This window comes from Nipponia nippon, unplaced genomic scaffold, assembly GCF_047370975.1.
Source record: "Nipponia nippon isolate SJK-2023a ecotype South Korea unplaced genomic scaffold, ASM4737097v1 scaffold_5, whole genome shotgun sequence".
Classification (NCBI taxonomy): domain Eukaryota; kingdom Metazoa; phylum Chordata; class Aves; order Pelecaniformes; family Threskiornithidae; genus Nipponia; species Nipponia nippon.
Genome location: NW_028262369.1, coordinates 25,381,136 through 25,399,523, shown reverse-complemented (window position 1 = coordinate 25,399,523; position 18,388 = coordinate 25,381,136). Strand labels below are relative to the sequence as shown.

Sequence of the window (18,388 nt, the reverse complement as noted above, 5' to 3'; positions counted from 1 at the left end):
TATGATAGAGGGGTCATGAGGGCAAGTTCAGAACACCTGCAATACAGCCTCTGGTTCAAATAGACAAGAAAGGATATCTGTCTATGTTCTGGACAGGGTTTTATTTTCCTTTTATTTTCTCCAGATTGATGACTTTGAAGGGAACACATGCCTTGTGACCCACAGCAGAGATGTCCCGTTGTGATTTATGCTTTACTCTACTATAATGCTACAGCTCTGATAAGAGCAGAAGCAAGTGTATCGATTCTGCTGGCTGGGTCCACCCGCAGGGACTGAACTGACTGGAGTCAGCACCATCAGGCCAGAGACGGCTTCCTGTCAGAGCTGAACGGCTCAGAAACAAGGCAAGGACAATAACCGAGACAGATCCACAGTGACCTTCACAAAAATCTTCCCAGAGTTGGCCGCGATTTAAGAGAAAGATATATTGGTAACAAACGTAGTAACAGGTTGAACATCTTCTCAAAGCCAATACTTCATGTTGATAAAAGCCTTTAAATTATTTTTTTTCAGCAAGACTTAGCCTTCCCATCAGGACTGAAGTGTAACTGAAGAACAATTGATGTCACCAGATCATAAGTAAACACAGGTGAGGATGCCCAGCCTTTTAGGAGCAAAGTAACCCTCTGACAGCCGATTCAAGACCAAAACACGAGAATATTCAGAATATTATTGGAAGAATAATTCTGTTTGAAGCTCAGTAAGTAACTCCCAGATTTTTATATGTGCAGTAATTTGTTTCTATTTTTATCCATTAAAAAAACATTTGGATTAACAGATTGAAAAAGTTCATTCATGACTTTGTATCTATACGACTGCTACAAACCCTCCCCCCTGCTGCCCATATAACTAACCAAATCAAGGCAGAAATTACATTTACATGTTCTTGAAAATATTTAAAAATCATCATTAACATGTGTGATTTCATCTTATTTTGCTTATGAGTCCAAAATTGCGTCCTGAATCCCATCTCTATAGAAACTGAGTGCCAAATATTACCAAGTCGTCTGTTTAAAAATACCCTAACAGCATTCAGGCAAATTAAATTTAAAATTAAACTTAAAGCAAAGCCTTTGCATGCCACCATAATATTTCAGGCAACAATTTCAAGAAAGGAAAGGCAGAAAACAGACTGTGCATATACTATAGTTCAAAATAGATTCCTCATGTCAAATGGCATAATTTTTCCTTTTTTTCCATTAAAGAGTTATTTTAAGTCTTCTGCTGAATATATTTACATGCATAATGAAACTTTTTCAGTGGTTCTTCTTGAATTACTATATATGCTTTAACACTGCATACACTAATAGTGTACATATATATACAAATCCACACATAAATGTATGCACTCATGCACACAACATTCATGCAAAGAGAATTAATGGAAGTTTTTGACTGGATGCTACCTCCTGTAAACATGTTAAATGTGAATAGTGCTTATGGCTGGGTTCATTAACCAAAAATGTTTCTGTTGTCTGCACAATTCGTGTTGCTCATATAAGAATGGATGACATGTAAGATGCTAATGTACAGACTCAGTTCTTTTCAATTTACTATCAGGGTCTCTCTCTACTAGGAAATTCAGTGGTTGCTTACAATAATCTTCATAGAATGACTTGAGCTGAGACCTTACTCAGCACCTGGAGATAGAACTCTTCAGGCAGCCTTCTCCAAGAAAAAGAAGAGGGAAGAAAAAAAAACAAACAAACCAAAACAAAACACAAAAACAAAGCAAAAAAAAAAAACCCAACCAAAAAAAACCCACAACCAACAAACAGAGGAAAAAAAAAAGAAAAAAAAAAACAGGAAAGGTTTTGAATGATCTCCAAACACATATTCTGACATGCAGTCATGGTAAAATGATATCCCAAAAGCCACAGTCCACTGTCATCGACAAACATCCCATCTTCCTAGAGAAGAGGCATTATACTTAGAGTAGCAGCTGATGTCACTGTAGACAACTCTTCTCACAACTTCAGCTGTTCATCACCTTTTTCTTCTTCAGTCCTTTTCCTAAAATCCCTAGCTCTAGAGCATCTGCAGTCTGAGAGATCTGCTCACATCCAGTCTGAAAGCTACTCTGAGCTCACACACCAAGCATGGAGTTTCACTTTATCAGTTTGGACCTCATGTCTCCATTACAGGTTGATGCAGCACTTGATAACCAGATACAATTAAGAGATTACCTTCAAAACCACATTACTTCTCCAAACTAAAACACTAGCACCAGTACAGCCATCATTCCCCAAAACATTCCAGGACCTCACTCTACCATAGCTATACCAGCTGTCTCTGCCTTAAATTTCTATGACACCCAACTACTTCAGAGACTATAAATAGTAATTTATTGCTATTACAATGTATTATACTTACAAATACTTATACTATTTATGCCTTTAAAATTTTTGAGCAGGTTCATCAGTTGTTTCATTTCCCTTTCGCAGATGCAGCACTGTGCTGTATCTAACTTTCCACAGGGTCTCACCACCTCCCTGCCAAGGGGGCTCCCTACTCCTCGGTGTACAAACTATTTTGGTTTCAAAGATCTAGTCTATAAAGGGTAAGTTTTTAGTAGCAACTAAATGCCTTTAAATTCTTTTCTGTAACCTCTGTGTTAGTTTATCAGAGCAGTCATTAAGCCTGGGCACTTTGAGGCTGATGGGTATATCTAAGCTAGCCCACTTTGAGCTAATTGTGTTCAATTTAACATTCTCCGAGCACTGGCAGTCCTCATTCAAGCCAAGTGTGAAAGTTTTTAAATTAGCTTTCACAGTTTGATTCACAGACAGCAAATGCAAAATGGCACAGGATTAATTTTTTCCCCAACAACACAATGGAACAAAATAGCCCAAAGGCTATTTTAGTTCATTTGCTTTAACTATTAGGGAAGATTCACAGCACAGAGAGTGTGCCAACAGAGACAAAAGCTCCAGAGGACTTTCAAAGCTTAATATTGCCCCTATTAATTAAAGTACCATACGTTTGTACAGCCTTTCCACTTTGTCAGTGGATGTTAAAATGCAAGTCTAGACCATTTAAGACAAGCTACGCTGATTATTGCTTAAAAGATGAACATATCAATACATTTTTCTCATTTTTATTACAGATCACATTTTTAATATTTAATAAACTCTGGTATTGGACTGTAAAATGGACTATACAGAAATCCACATTTTCCTTGGAAAAGTACAAATCTTGACTTCACATGTAATCTGACAATGTCTCTTTTGATTGGTCTGCCTGTATTTGCCAAGATACAATTTAAAAAGCAAGCTAGAATATTGAATCACCTCTTGCAAAAATTATTCGTTAACTCCCACCAAACAATGGCAGAGCAGGATGGAAATTTAGCTTTCTTGGCAGTTTTAATTTTCCCAGCAATTACCACTAGGCACATACACTGAGTTTACATGGTCAACTTTCTGAACATGCGAAGTCTCTTCATAAAACTTCCAAGTACACAAATTTCCCTTTGAGCAAGTACAGAGAGTGTGCATGAGCTGTTCCATCGACAAATAGAAAAGTTCAACACATACAAAACCTGATGAAATATGCTACACTCAGTCTTCAGAAGAAAAATATTTCTCCAATTTAAGAGGCAAAGTAAAATCTCCACTAAGAACTTAGCTCATCTCATCAAAGTACATATCAGAATATTAGACAAATCCTAAATCCCCATTCTTACAATGTGGTTCAGGCATACTAGACTGCACAACAGCAGCCTGAAGTATCAGAAGAAATAACATACAGTGAGATCAAACTCAGCTAACTTCAATGGGTGTTGATTCCCATTATCTTCAGAAGTTTTTACATAAGGTCTGCAAGACATAATCACTCTTTAATTCAAGTTATTTATAATACTCTAATAACTAATAATTGTAATCTAATCTAATAATCTAATTACTATATCAATAGCAGTAACACATCACAGATGGGAACTATCTTAAGGTATAAACAGTATTTATAGTGAACTATTAAAAATAAATTTATCTTTTTTTTTTTTTATACACAGATGGACTCCATCTTCAAACTGCAGATTCCAGATTTGATATAGCCCAGAACATGCACGTTGCAAACTATAAAGTAAAAGGCCCATCTGTAAATGTCAAAATATTAAGTCACTGAGGTGAATATAATTTAGGCACTTCTTAATAGGATTCAGAATACTAATCTCAAATATCAACCTAGTTTTACAAGTGTTTTCTATTTTGTGCTAAGAAGTTACATACTTGCATTACAGTGATCGTAAGTATCACCCTCTTCTGTAAATAAGGAGCTCTTTCACAGTAGATTTGCAAGCAAAGGACATCAGGAAAACTGTATTTGTTAAACTTTGAAAACAAACCACATTGTCTATTTAATGAAACCTATTTACAGGATATTTAAAAAAAAATAAAATAAAATCTTGCAACTCTTTCTTCGAGCCAATTCCAGTGTTATGCAAAACTCCAGACAAGTCAACGAGACCCAACACAAATGCATCACTGTCTGTCAGCAGCAAGAGGATAGCCTTCACACAGAGGATCACTACAAGACCACACCGAAGATTCACAAACAAGCTTAGTTTCAGTGATATTAAAATTTGATGAGTCTGTGTTTAAAATCTCAATTTGCAGTAAGAATCATCTACACATAAACCTAGGTAGTAGGAATGCACGTTGTGTGAATATAAGGAAGTCAGACCCTGAACTAGCCAAGATAAGGCTGTGAAGAGTGAGCACTGACAGTGGTGGGCAGGCTTGCACAGCCTCCTTGAAACCTGAGCTGTCACACTTGGCACATGAGCAGTACTCCTGCTGCTGTCTAGATTAAAGTTAACTTTGGTACAGCTACAAAGGCCAGAACTGCAGCTCTACATGGTAATAAAGAGTAATCTGGATATGTCTTTACATTCATTTTATGACATCTTTTTTGATGATGCTTATGTAATAGAATACTTAGATGAAATTTCATTGATTTAAACATATCAGAAAATCTAAGTTAACACAAAACAGAGAACTGAGAAAAGAGAATATTTTAAAAAAACAACCCTACTTTGCTAATGCCTTTAGACCACTAGATTTTGTGTGTAACTACTGTCAATATAAATCCTTAAGACAAACAATCATGAAGCTTTACACCCTTAAGTATAATCCAGCCCACTACGTATAGAACTTCTTTGGTGGTAAGTACAACTCAAATGTTCTCTGAATTAACTTCCAAAACTTCTAAAGCCTTATCAGCTCAGATGGTAAATAACTACAGGTTATTTGATAGCTAAACTTGTCAGAAACTGCAAAAGAGATACAATCCAATTGTTACTGAAAGTAATGAAAACACCTTTCTGGTTACTTCATGTCAGGTGCTAACAGACATCAGGATCACTAAACAACACATTCACATGAGACATCGTATGTTTGTGAATATTTACGCTTAAGAAATGTTGAATTCCAGCCAAATGTAAATGCCACAGTATAACTGATCAGTCATCATCATGAAAGTCTTCCAGAGTATTCTCATTTCTGAAACAAACTAAGATTGTGAAAAATTCAGGTTTTAGTGAAGGTGAATCATCAATGGATTATTGGCAATTCCAGAGCGGGGGCAAATCATTCAATGGGAATGGAAAATGGCCCCGGTATAAACAAGCCCATGTAGGATGACCGTATATAATGCTTTGCAAATAGTAAGCAGTAAATGTATGAGCCTATCAAGTTGTTAAGTGATATACAGAACATAATCTGACACGTTTTAGATATAGGATTCTGACATTCAAACTAGAGCATAAAAATGACAGAAGCAGCATGGCTAAATTTCTTGTGGTCATTTGACAGTCTCATCTACTGCATTTCAACTTTGGGAAATCCATATGTATTTTAATTTTGAGAAACTAATTAATGCTGATCTCTACTAAACACATGAAAATAGGTATGTGCTGATGAAAGATACTCCTCCTAAAAATACTGATTCCATCTGAAAGTCACATGCACTCTAGACAGGCACAAAATACAGGCATTCCCCTTCTATGGTTACTGATAAAACACACAACTGCAAGCATCTGCAAAGGACAGATTATTTTTTTTTTCCCAGCACACATATTGGCATTAGTTGGAGGAAAAGAACGTGCAGTTTCAGCATGATCTTGGTTATTCTTTGGGGATCTTAGTGGATAAAACTGATTCCTGATATTAAGGACTGAAGACCAAAGCAACTTTTTGCATTTGAAAGCCATTATGAAGTGCACTAAAGACAGCAAGCACAATATACCGTACACTTGCATATACATTTCATCTATTTTGGTATTTTTTTCCTTCACCTGCTTATTATACTAATTTTATCTTTGGATTCTTAAGCTTTTCAGATGGGCCTTGTTTTTTTCTTTTCTCTATGCACAGTAAGATAGGGACCTGATTGGGACCAGCAGGGGCCTTGTTCATAACATGCATCTCTGCTGAAAAAATGTAATGTAAATGGACAAGTGCATTCAGATCTATCTTCAGACAGTAATCCCAGCTCAAAATTATTTCTCACCAAAATGGCTTCTAGAATTTTTCTTTTCTACTACCTACCAAGTGAACTTAAATTATAATCTATAGACAAAAGACTGCTTTTGACCTGCACACCCACTGTCCCAAGGGTACCAGGGAAAATTCTAGGACCATCAAGTGTGTTTCTTTAACAGACGAGAGGGAGCAGTGCTGAAGATGAGGAAGGTAACATATGAGAAGGTGCTGCAGGTCTGGTGTCCTCAAAGTACCTGAAATTAATGGTTGGCACACAGTTTTTTCCCATGTAACTTCTTACCAACATAAAACGTTCCCATCTAAAGGATTACAGTGCTAATGGTAACTCTATATCTCCTTTTAAATGCATTTTAGCTGTTTCAAAATAACACAGCATTGATACTTCTTTTTTTTTTTTTTTCTTGTTGAACTCTTGTTCTTAAAAAGTATAGCTCATATCCTTTCTGAGGCTTTTTCCCCCATGTCCAACCTGAAAGCTCACTTCTGGCCTCACTAAGACAAAGCTAGGTCTCTGTCCAAACATACCATAAAAGCTAAATCCTTTCTTTCTCAGCTTCAGTCACAATGCATCCCATTTTCTTCCTAACACCCTCTTTCAAAAAGTTTCTCGCATCTTCTAACAGAAATGTCTTCTCAGCTGCTAAACAAGAGAGACCCAACAAACAACAGTTTGGCATGTGTGGGAGACGAGTAAGGCTTGCCCTTTTGACAGTAATGAGCTGCTCATGGAAATGCAGCCTCAGTTGTTAAAAAGATACCCGATATAAAAAAAACACTGAGCACAATCAGGTCCCACCAAGGCGTGAACCACTAGTAGTAGTTTCATTTAATTAGACGCATAAATATATATTTCAGTACCTAGTTTTAAAATAAACATCTGAAACACCAATTCTGTGCATATATATATATACACACATATTTATAGATTTGACTAAAAGAGCAGACAAACTGACATGAGCAAAAGTTGTATCAGTTTTCACAGCAATGCAGTTCCTTGAAATAAAGGAAAAGTAAGGCTAACTGATAGGGAGTGATACCATTTTACCTTTTTGCATTTGGCAGGAATTGATACTACAAGAGACATCAGATACAGCAAAGCCGCCTTGCAGGGGGGAAACTGCTAAACACATGCTCAAATAAGTAGCAAAATAATGTCACTGTTTCAATATATTACTTTATGTATTGACTAGGTGGTCTATATACACGTGTGTGTATATATATAAAAGTCTATATCTACTTAAGACAGTCTTCAACTGGCAACTTGTAACTCAAAAAGCAAGCGCTGGTTAAACTAAATGCTACCAAAGAAAGAGTTAACATGCAAATCGTCACTGAGTTTAATGTAGTTTCTGATCTGTAACAGCATGGAACAAACAACTTCAAAACAGCTATGCTGGTGCAACAGAGCTATGCTAATTTACACTGGATCCAGGATCTGTCCCAGTGTATAGTTCACTCCATTAAATCATGTTTGCCAGCAACTACATTGTACTAATGGGTGCATAAAGCTATTCTGCACCTGTCGATTGCCAAGGCATCTGTGCAAACACAATGAAATGGAAAGAAGTGAAGCAAGGAACCCTACCGTTAAAAATAAACCTAAATCAATACAAATAAAACTTAAGCACTTGGCATGTATGGCTGACTTCTTGCTAAGTGTAAATGGTATCAAGGCATGTTTTTAGCCCAATACTACCTAACAATGTTTAAAGAAATCAGTTTATATCTTACCAAACAATATTCTTAGCATTTCACTGTCCTAATACAAAACAAAGTATATCTTCAAGTGGCAAATGCTCAAGATGAATTAACATGTTGAGTTTCAGGGAAGTTTGGTTTTCTTTCAAGGAACTACAGAGCTACTTCCGTTTTCTCACTAGGTTCAGTGCTGTTTTATTTTGATGGCTCGGAAAGAATCACCAGTCCTAGTAGAAAATCTTCAGTTCTGCTTTGTGTTACTCTTATTTCCGAGACAACCAGTACAAAGCAACAGTACAAACCCAAGAAGTGGAATTTCCACAAGATGTTACACTTGCATGAGTAGCTGTTATTGCTGACTGCAGCAGCCAGAATATCAATTCACTCACTGCACAAATTTTAGAAACCATGATATAAAAGTAAAGGCAGCCTCATCATTACCTGCTTGTTTTCATTTCAGAAAGCTGCTTCCCTTTACCTTCTTTAAGTATCTACTAACACTTTTTTTAATTGCAGTTCATGTTGAAAATTAATCATCGTAAATTTAAAAACGTTTTCTTGCAAATCTGTCAGGTTTGTAGTGCTATTTCATTTATTACAAGACCACATGACACATCAGAGCTCTCTATTTGAACATGACATATTTTCATTTTGTTTTGATACCACATTCGAAAATTGTTCCTATCAATCTTTCACTGGAGCCAAAACTTAACTGTCTTGTTCACTGAAACATTACATGCCAAGTCACACAGATGAATAAAAGCATTTGCAAGTTTAACATCTGCATTTGCAGTTGCAAACATTTGCAAAAGTTTCCTGTCGAAAAGGTGTACAGAAGAGAATCCACAGAAGTGAATGAAGTCCACAGTAGGTACCAAAACCAATTACTCCTAATCATTTTGGTCATTAGATCACACTGAAAGTTAAGAGGTTTCATAAACAGGCTGATCTTTAAGCAGAATTTTGGAAGTGTTTACAGTTCTGATTTCCAAAATGTATTACAACTTCCATGCATTTGCCCGACTCAGCTTACGCAGTAAGATCCACAATTTTCTGCATTGCTTGCTAGAGAGGGAGTAAAAAACCCAAACAAACAGGCCATATACTTACATTCCCCATAATGCATCATTTTCTCTCTAAACAGTGGCAGCAAACAGGCACATCCAATACTGTATTACTTTCTTCTCTCATTCATGACGATGTCACACACAGGTTCTTTGATTCTGAAAAAGAAGCATTTCCCAGGTTCTAAGGATAGCGGTATCCCAACCAATCCATCATGCTTTGTGTGCTAATGATAGACTCATGCATAAGAGGCACCAGAAGCAGTCAGAGGGAGCAGGCATGAAAAGGAGTGAATCAACTGTCAAGGGTTGTGATCTGAAGGACTGCAAGGCTGTGATTAGAATTTTCAATCAGGACTTCCACAATTCATCACAGTACAAGGGAAGAGGGGGGGAACATATTTCTTCATCAGCCCTTTCTGCTATTGGCACAGCAAGTTCTAGGGCATTAAAAAAAGGAAATCTTAACGTCTTACATTTATAAGCAGGTATGTTTGAAATCTTCAGGGAGTGGAGAGTAAAAGATTTTCTGGGACTGCATAGCTACTACTTTTTGTCTGCATATTCAAAACAAAAACAAGATTATTTGCAGCACAGCCTTTCAGCTGATGAAAAAGAAAGCACAGCTCTTCTCTCTCCTGTTGTAGGAATACTTATAGACACCTGAGCAAGAAGCAGCCCTGGAAACCTTTGACTGTTGTCTTTAGGGATATGAAAGGGAAATCCTTCATCAGAATTTGCTAACACACTCTGTGAAACCTCACAAAAAGGCAGAGCTCTTCACAAGGACAATATTCTCACAATCTGCATGAAATCACCTGCAACACTTGACAGGTGGCATATAGTCACATTTTCAAAATGTAAAAAGGACCAGCAAGTTGACTGAGTGCGTAAGTTCAGAGTAATCAAACACGTGGTCTAACTTTGTTTTCCTTATGGTATTCGTTTGCCTTGGTACTACATCTACTGACTCGCCAAAGAAAAAAGACAATCCCACAACTTAACAGCCACAAACAGGACTCAGAGCTCTGCTACAGCCGCTGTCTTGAAACCATGAGAAAGTCACAAAAGCTCTTCAAATGTTTTGCTGCTTCTCCCCCCCCCCATTCTCACCTGTGAAATGTAGTGACTCTGTCTCACTGAATACAAATTTTGCAAGAACTCATTCACAAAGGAGATTGCTGCCTCAGAGAGCAAGCCTTTAAAAAAATACCAACCCAGCAATTAGGAACTGGGTACTGGTGACTTCAACAAAGTGCCACAGGGAAGGAGCGGTCTGTCTGTATCAATGTCACTGCAGAGTCTTTGTCTCCAAATCTAGATCCAAGTGACAGCCCAGGCAGACTAGACATTTATTGAAATATATGAATGAAGCTTTATTTTAAAAGGCAATTTTCATGTTAAACTATGAATAATGAACAGTAAAGACAGTTCTTATTTGCATAATTAATGTTTCAGTTATTGATATTCCTTCAGAGGGTCACTAGCCTTTTTTCTCCAAGTTAATTAATTAATAAAGCAACTCCTTTTATGTAGGTAATTGTAATCACTTTAATACTCAAAGGCATATCAAATATCTGGCACTTCTTTTTTTTTAATGTTGCAACCCTAATGACACAATGATCATTTGCATAAATGTAAACACTGAATGGGTCCATTTAACTCCTGACTAGAAAGAAATCCTTTGAAACTAACAAGAAAGAAATACATAAATTATGGACAAACACGGCAATATGGGCAAGACCACCTTTTGTCCTGACACCACAACAATCATGTTTTCCTTTATGCAAATCTCAGCTGAGACAATATACTGCCAATGGTGCAAATCTGTCCTCACATTTAGCTGAAGATTACTCTGAGGAGACAGAATAATTTAGGAAAGAATAGATGTTGATGGGAAAACAAATACTAACTAGAAACCTGCTAGCAAGCAGAAAGCTTTAAACGCTCAACATTTTACAGGTAACACAGAACGTTTTCTTTTTCCATTAAGAAATACACAAACAAATCCACAAACACAAGCCTGATCCTACAAAAACCTGTTACAGAAAGACTTATTGCCCATGGTAAGTCTTACTCAAGCCAGGTGAGATGGTTACTTTGCTCAGTAGCCAGAGCTTACATGCAGCTGCAGCAGATCAGGCAGCATGCAAAGTTCAACCTGGAAAGGTCTACTGAATGCAGTGCTTGAAGAAAATAGGAAAGCTAAGAGGTTACAGCAGATACAAAAACTTTTCTCCCCTCTTTAGAGACAGTAATGAGCGACCAGGTTCAATACATTATTATGAACATTTTGATCCACAAGTTAATTTAAAAGCTACACAGCCTGTGAGCTATTGTCTCACAAGTCAATTACTACAGCTTCTTGTCTGTAAATATCAGTCCTGCTCCATTCATAATCCATCCAAAAAGCTACTGCAAAAACCATTTTAGTGGCTTCTTCCATTGTGCATGTAATATTCTTAAATCACTAAATAACTTGTACTCATCTCATTTCTGACCCTTTCTATCTACATTACCACACTTGCCTGCCAAACAAGCATGGGTGGGGGTGGGGGTGGGTGTTCCAGGCTGCCCTCCTAAAGCAGTGCCACACAGTTCCCCAAAGCCAATTCTTTGTTTTTAAAGTTTCACGTCAAATACATCTTTTATTGTGTGATTTCATGAAAAAGAAAGAAAGGGATAGAACATGTCAGTATCTGAGTACTGACAGCACTGACTAACTGATAACTGGAGTCCCATCATTCTGGCATTTCCTCATCAGAAAACAGCTACTGTCTCGACTATCAAGCATTCTGAGAGAGAGGTTTGGGGTTTTTTCTCCTACACAGTGCCTAGGACCACTGAGGGAAACTGAAGGGAAGGAGGGCCCCAATCCACCTCCACAGTTCTGGGGAATGGCAATATAGATAATAAATGCTATTATTTGTTTTGTGCACTCATCTGCATCATATTGGCTGCTAAAATCTTGCAAATATTCCAGACATCATCAAGAACCACTGCAACTTGTTTTCAGACTGTAAATCTCAAATCTGCTCTCCATCTGAGAGTTTATAATAAAATGTGAAATAACCTAAAAATTGAAAGTAATTTCACAGAAAATGGGAATAGATACTGTAGGAAAAACACATTCCAGACTTGCAAAGTCTCTTTTTTATGCAATCTTTATCCATAGTCTTCCAGGGGACCATTCTGATTTCTCTTCAGCAAGAACACCTCACAGTATTTTTAATCACTGCAGATCTTTTTAGCTAGCAGTTGGTTGTGTATTTCAACTGGTTGTTCAAGCAAATGGTATTCAAATGGTCATTCTAGAAAATGGTATTCAAAACATGCAGGAGTAAGGAATTCAGCCACTAAGTAGATTATGAATAAAACACTCAGATATTCTTTTCCGTGTTTCTTAGTAATTACTCACAGCCACGGAGCATAATAGAGATCTGCTTCTTCAGTGTCTCACTTCTAAAGGATCGATGTGATGCCGACACAGGCACTACAGGACTTAATAGCAAGTTCTAACTGCTTCTTACAAGAAAGAGTCTCCTCGACAGCTTTCTCCAGGGCATCGAGGGGCTAGCTAAATAGCTGCTATTAGTGTATATTTGTGTCTTTTTGTCAAAATCATACTTAATAAACACAAAGAACCTACAATGGACAGATTCAAGAGAAGATATAAACGAAATTCTAGATTAACAAGGCTCCATTAAATCAAGTTAGCAATTTTATCTACAGGGATAACAATTTGGCTTGCAGTGACGGGCTAAATAATGCAGCTCAACACATTAAGAATAGATCTGTATTCAGACTGAATGGACTGTTAGCTTAGAAAACAGGCAGAAGGGAAAAAAAATGCTGAAGTAGCTCTGTTTCCTGCCCACAGCACACTTTCTTTCTCCTTCATCTTCCAAAACTATCATGATCATACATCCATCACTGTATCTTGCATGTTCCCTGAGAAAGAGACAAAATAGGTCTCAAAAATCTGTGTCTTAATGAGTGTCATCAAAATAAATCCTAATTCATTTGGATGCAGCATATGTAACATGCATAAAACACCCAGAAATCAGTGTCATTAAAAAGTGGGACTTCCCATTTGCCATCCAGCCACTGCAATAGTAAGGGCTGTTTTTATCATTTCATATCACAGATAACTTCACTTCCCCTAAGTGCATTTAGCAGCAAGCCTGGAAATTTCTCCTCTGACCAAGAGGCAAGTCACCTCTTCTCTCTCCATAGTCACAGTTTCAGCCATGCAGTTTTCCCTGAGACAGTGAAAAGTTTCTCTATTGTAAGCACTGAAAGATTCTCTTAAAGTAGTTATGTTTTTTTGTATGTAGCCACATTTTCATAAAATTTTAGTTCATACATTTTATGAAACTGTTTAAAACCTCACGATTTAGGTTAGAAAAAGAACATGAAATGTAGGCTAGGCTGTAGTGGGCTTTCTAGGGAATACCCCACTAAAGCAATCTCTTGATAGGTAAGGTATCTTTCTTGCTGTAAAAGCAATGATTGTTGAGCACAGATTTTCAGTGGGCTCTGGAGGTTTAAAGTCTTAGAAAGACCTAATTTCATTCAAAACTACCTGTTTGCTTCCTCTGGATTTTATATCTGTATGACTTCAGATGGAATATAGAATTGGGCAAAGGAAATTATGATACACCATTAGCAAAAAACTTTGGTTGAATTTTCTTACAAATACCATCTAATGCTGTCAGGTTTGCTATAGAATATTTATTGACTATCTAAAAATGATTTTTTTTTTCAGATTAAAAACAGCACTTCAAGGTAAGAAAAAAGAAATTATTGTTACTAAGTGGATAATGTTCAGCCGGGGGGGGGGATGTAAAGCTGCATGATTTCTATTGCATCAAATTGGGCAATAAAAACTTTAATGTATCTGTTCCTATCTCATGCATACCTATGAATATTTTAAAGCAGAGATATAAAATTCCACCGATGTTTTTACTCCTGTTTTTGCTCTAGTTGAGTTATAATTTGTACTCCAAAAAGGATCCATTTTCACAGATATTCAAACCACCTGCCCCATTCCAAAGACACAGGATTTATTGGTTAGCCAAGTGGCATTCCAGTTTAAACATTCTGCAATATCAACACATAAATCATCCTAAATAGTTAAAAACTTTGCAGCTGTATATACTAACTAGACAGACAACAAAGAATTTCTAACACCCCGTGTTTTAATTATTCATATAACTTTTGCAATGAAAACCCTGTAAGTGAAAGGATTCCAGACTCATCCTTTGTGCTGCCTTTACAGGACATGCTGAACATCACAAGCTTCACAAAGACTGTGTGCAGTGTGGATGACAAGACACACTCTAGTGTTTTTTTCTTTCTCAAGAACTATTTCAACTTGTATGTATGACCTCCACTGTTTAACTGATGACTATTCAGTGCATCAGTTACAAAAAACAGCCATTCTCATTTCCTTTACACTCCTCCTCAAAGAAATAAATCAGTATCTTGACTGATTGAAACACTTAACTGCCAGTCATTTTGCTTTGTCCCTTCGCTGCCTCACACCAGCCTGCATGAACTCAAGAGATGCAGAGCAGTGATTAAATTGTAACATGGAGCACTGAGAGCAATAACTAAGTGAGTGGTTATAAACAAATAACACAGTTCTTCGTAATTCAGTAAAATACATTATTTGATTTTGTGTGTGTTTTTGAAAGCCAGTCAAAGTAGCAGTGCTTTTTTACTAATGCAATAACATTACTGCTTAATGGTGGAAAGCACAGGAGAGCAATATATGGCCTACAAATAAGAGTAAAATGTGCAAGCTTAACAATACAAGTTTATCTTCGTTATGAATTGCCTAGGCAGTGCTTTTATTATATGAGATCCATTGTTTCCCGATCTGCAAATTACTTCCTGAATCTATTAACTATAATGGGAGAAATGTATTTTTCAGTCTTACTCTCTGAAAAAAAAAAAAACGCCACACCATAAATCAGTCTAAGCAGGTGAGTCTAAACTGGCAATAAGGCCAAGGTTTTTCTAGTACGCAATCACTGGCTCCCTGTAACACTAAAGGATTTTTTCGAGGGTGGGAACACAAAGATGAAAGCATTTAAGTGTAAATTATACAATGATAGTACAATTCTGGAGTATTACCACGCGTGTGAGAGATTATTAAAGATGAGTTAGGATTTTTCTAGCCTTACTTCAGACACCTCCAGGGAAACAAATTCTGCAATGCTCTGTAGGAGATAAAGAACAATCTGAGTATATTAAAAGGCTCATAGATATAATTCCATGAACTACAAGCTTTCTTTGTAACTCAGATACCTTAAAGTGCACAACACTTCTATCATAGACCTTGCATTTCATATGTTTTTGAAGGATGACATTTCCACTCACTGACTTAGTATTTGCATGTCTTGAATTCTCTAGTGAGGGCCCAAGAAGAATATTATTTTTATTTTAATTCATGTATCTTCCTCCCCCTAAATTCCAACACCACATCCCAAACTCATTTACCTAAGCAAAATGCTTCATACATGTATAGCTATTAAAAAAACCATGATATTCCTGAATACAAAAGATAGAGGTGGAGGTACTTCTATATGCTCCTGAAAACTGAAGTCAACAGTCAATACTGGTATTACATGCAGAAGATACATTTACTGTATTCTTGCTAATGACATACCAATTGTTATGAAAACTCTAACCATGTTTGAATCACCACAGGGTAGTTTGGTAGCATTAGAACTGCAAAACAAATACAAAAGGCAAGGCATCTGAATTTGCCCAAGTGCTGTGACTACACATACAGCATTCTTTCTTCTTCAGAAGCTCTCATTCACTTCCCAAGTTAAGACTTCATCAAACTGGATTCATTTCCCAAGCTCCTCACATTTCAAATCCTCCTGTCACCAAGGTCCAAACACCAGCATAGTTTAAATTTTGCTCTCCCTGGTCAACAGGAGTCAACAGGACTCTTGGTATCAATGACCTTTGCATTGTACCTCACAGGAATCATCAGCTGTAACTCATACTCTCAAAATATTCAGTGTTCCATGTGCTGATAGAAGAAGGTAGGTTTTCCTTCAGTTGTCTGACTGAAACAACCAGACAGAATACCTTAATGAGTACACACTCTGTATGCAATATGTTTTTCTAATTACCTCTTAAATCTTTGATCTCAAGGTCAGATATCTCACTGAAAAGTCTGAGCAATTTATTTAAGATGCTGCCACGAACAGTAACATTGCTAAATAATTCCCTTTACCTAAGTTACCTATTTAAATTTTCTCTACTCAAAGCTAGGGCACGAAGTACCACCTATTATTAAGGTTGCCTGGCACTTAGAATCATAGAATCATCAAGGTTGGAAAAGACCCTTAAGATCATCAAGTCCAACCGTTAACCTATCACTGACAAGTCCATCTATACCATGTCCTCGAGCACCACATCTACCTGTTCTTTAAATACCTCCAGGGATGGAGACTCAACCACTTCCCTGGGCAGCCTGTTCCAATGCTTGACCACCCTTTCGGTGAAGAAGTTTTTCCTAATATCTAACCTAAACCTCCCCTGGTGCAGCTTGAGGCCGTTTCCTCTCGTCCTGTTGCTTGTTACTAGGGAGAAGAGACAAACCCCCACCTCGCTACAGCCTCTTTTCAGGTAGCTGTAGGGAGCCATAAGGTCTCCCCTCAGCCTCCTCTTCTCCAGGCTAAACAACCCCAGCTCCCTCAGCCGCTCCTCATAAGACTTGTGCTCTAGACCCTTCACCAGCTTTGTTGCCCTTCTCTGGACACGCTCCAGCACCTCAATGTCCTTCTTGTAGTGAGGGGCCCAAAACTGAACACAGGATTCGAGGGGCGGCCTCACCAGTGCTGAGTACAGGGGCACTATCACCTCCCTGGTCCTGCTGGCCACACTATTCCTGATACAAGCCAGGATGCCATTGGCCGCCTTGGCCACCTGGGCACACTGCTGGCTCATGTTCAGGAGGCTGTCAACCAACACCCCCAGGTCCTTTTCAGCCAGGCAGCTCTCCAGCCACTCCTCCCCCAGCCTGTAGCATTGCAGGGGGTTGCTGTGACCGAAGTGCAGGACTCAGCACTTAGCCTTGTTGAACCTCATACAGCTGGCCCCGGCCCAACGATCCAGCCTGTCCAGGTCCCTCTGCAGAGCCTTCCTACCCTCCAGCAGATCGACACTTCCACCCAACTTGGTGTCATCTGCAAACTTACTGAGGGTGCACTCGATCCCCTCATCCAGATCATCAATGAAGATATTGAACAGGACCAGCCCCAGTACTGAGCCCTGGGGAACACCACTCACGATGGGCCACCAACTGGATTTGACTCCATTCACCACCTCTCTCTGAGCTCGGCCGTCCAGCCAGTTTCTAACCCAGCGCAGAGTGCACCCATCCAAGCTGTGAGCAGCCAGCTTCTCCAGGAGAATGCTGTGGGAGACAGTCAAAGGCCTTACTAAAGTCCAAGTAGACAACATCCACAGCCTTTTCCTCATCCACTAAGCAGGTCACCTTGTCATAGAAGGAGACCAGGTTAGTGAAACAGGATCTCCCTTTCATAAACCCATGCTGGCTGGGCCCGATCCCTCGGTTGTCCCGCACTTGCTGCATAATGGCACTCAAGATGATGTGCTCCATGACCTTCCCCAGCACCGAGGTCAGGCTGACAGGCCTGTAGTTCCCGGGATCCTCCTTCCGACCCTTCTTGTAGAGGGGCGTCACGTTTGCTAGCTTCCAGTCATCCGGGACCTCCCCGGTTGACTAGGACTGCTGATAAATAATGGAGAGTGGCTTGGCCAGCTCCTCTGCCAGCTCCCTCAGTATCCTCAGGTAGATCCCATCTGGCCCCATGGACTTGTGTGCATCCAGGTGGAGGAGCAGGTCAGTGATTGCCACCTCTTCAACAACTGGGATTTCACTCTGCATCCTATCTCCATCTCCCAGCTCAGGGGCCTGAAAAACCTAAGGATGACAAGCTTGACTATTAAAGACTGAGGCAAAGAGGTGGCACTTCCCACTGTAAGAGCCTCCTTTCAATTGCTTGCAACTTTGCCAGATTTTTAACTGTTCAGGCTACAATTTTACACATCAAATGTGTCTGCTTTGGAGTG

The 18,388-nt window shown here is 38.5% G+C and overlaps 1 protein-coding gene across 7 annotated transcripts in view; it reads right to left on the bottom strand.

The window, feature by feature from the left end:
- Positions 1-18,388, bottom strand: part of DAB1 (DAB adaptor protein 1) — a 171,485-nt gene that overhangs the window by 138,372 nt on the left and 14,725 nt on the right. For all 7 annotated transcript variants that reach the window (XM_087732148.1, XM_087732147.1, XM_087732150.1 and 4 more), the window contains exon 2: positions 9,312-9,424. The gene's annotated coding sequence lies outside the window, so the exon portion shown is untranslated. The remainder of the gene's footprint in view (positions 1-9,311; positions 9,425-18,388) is intronic.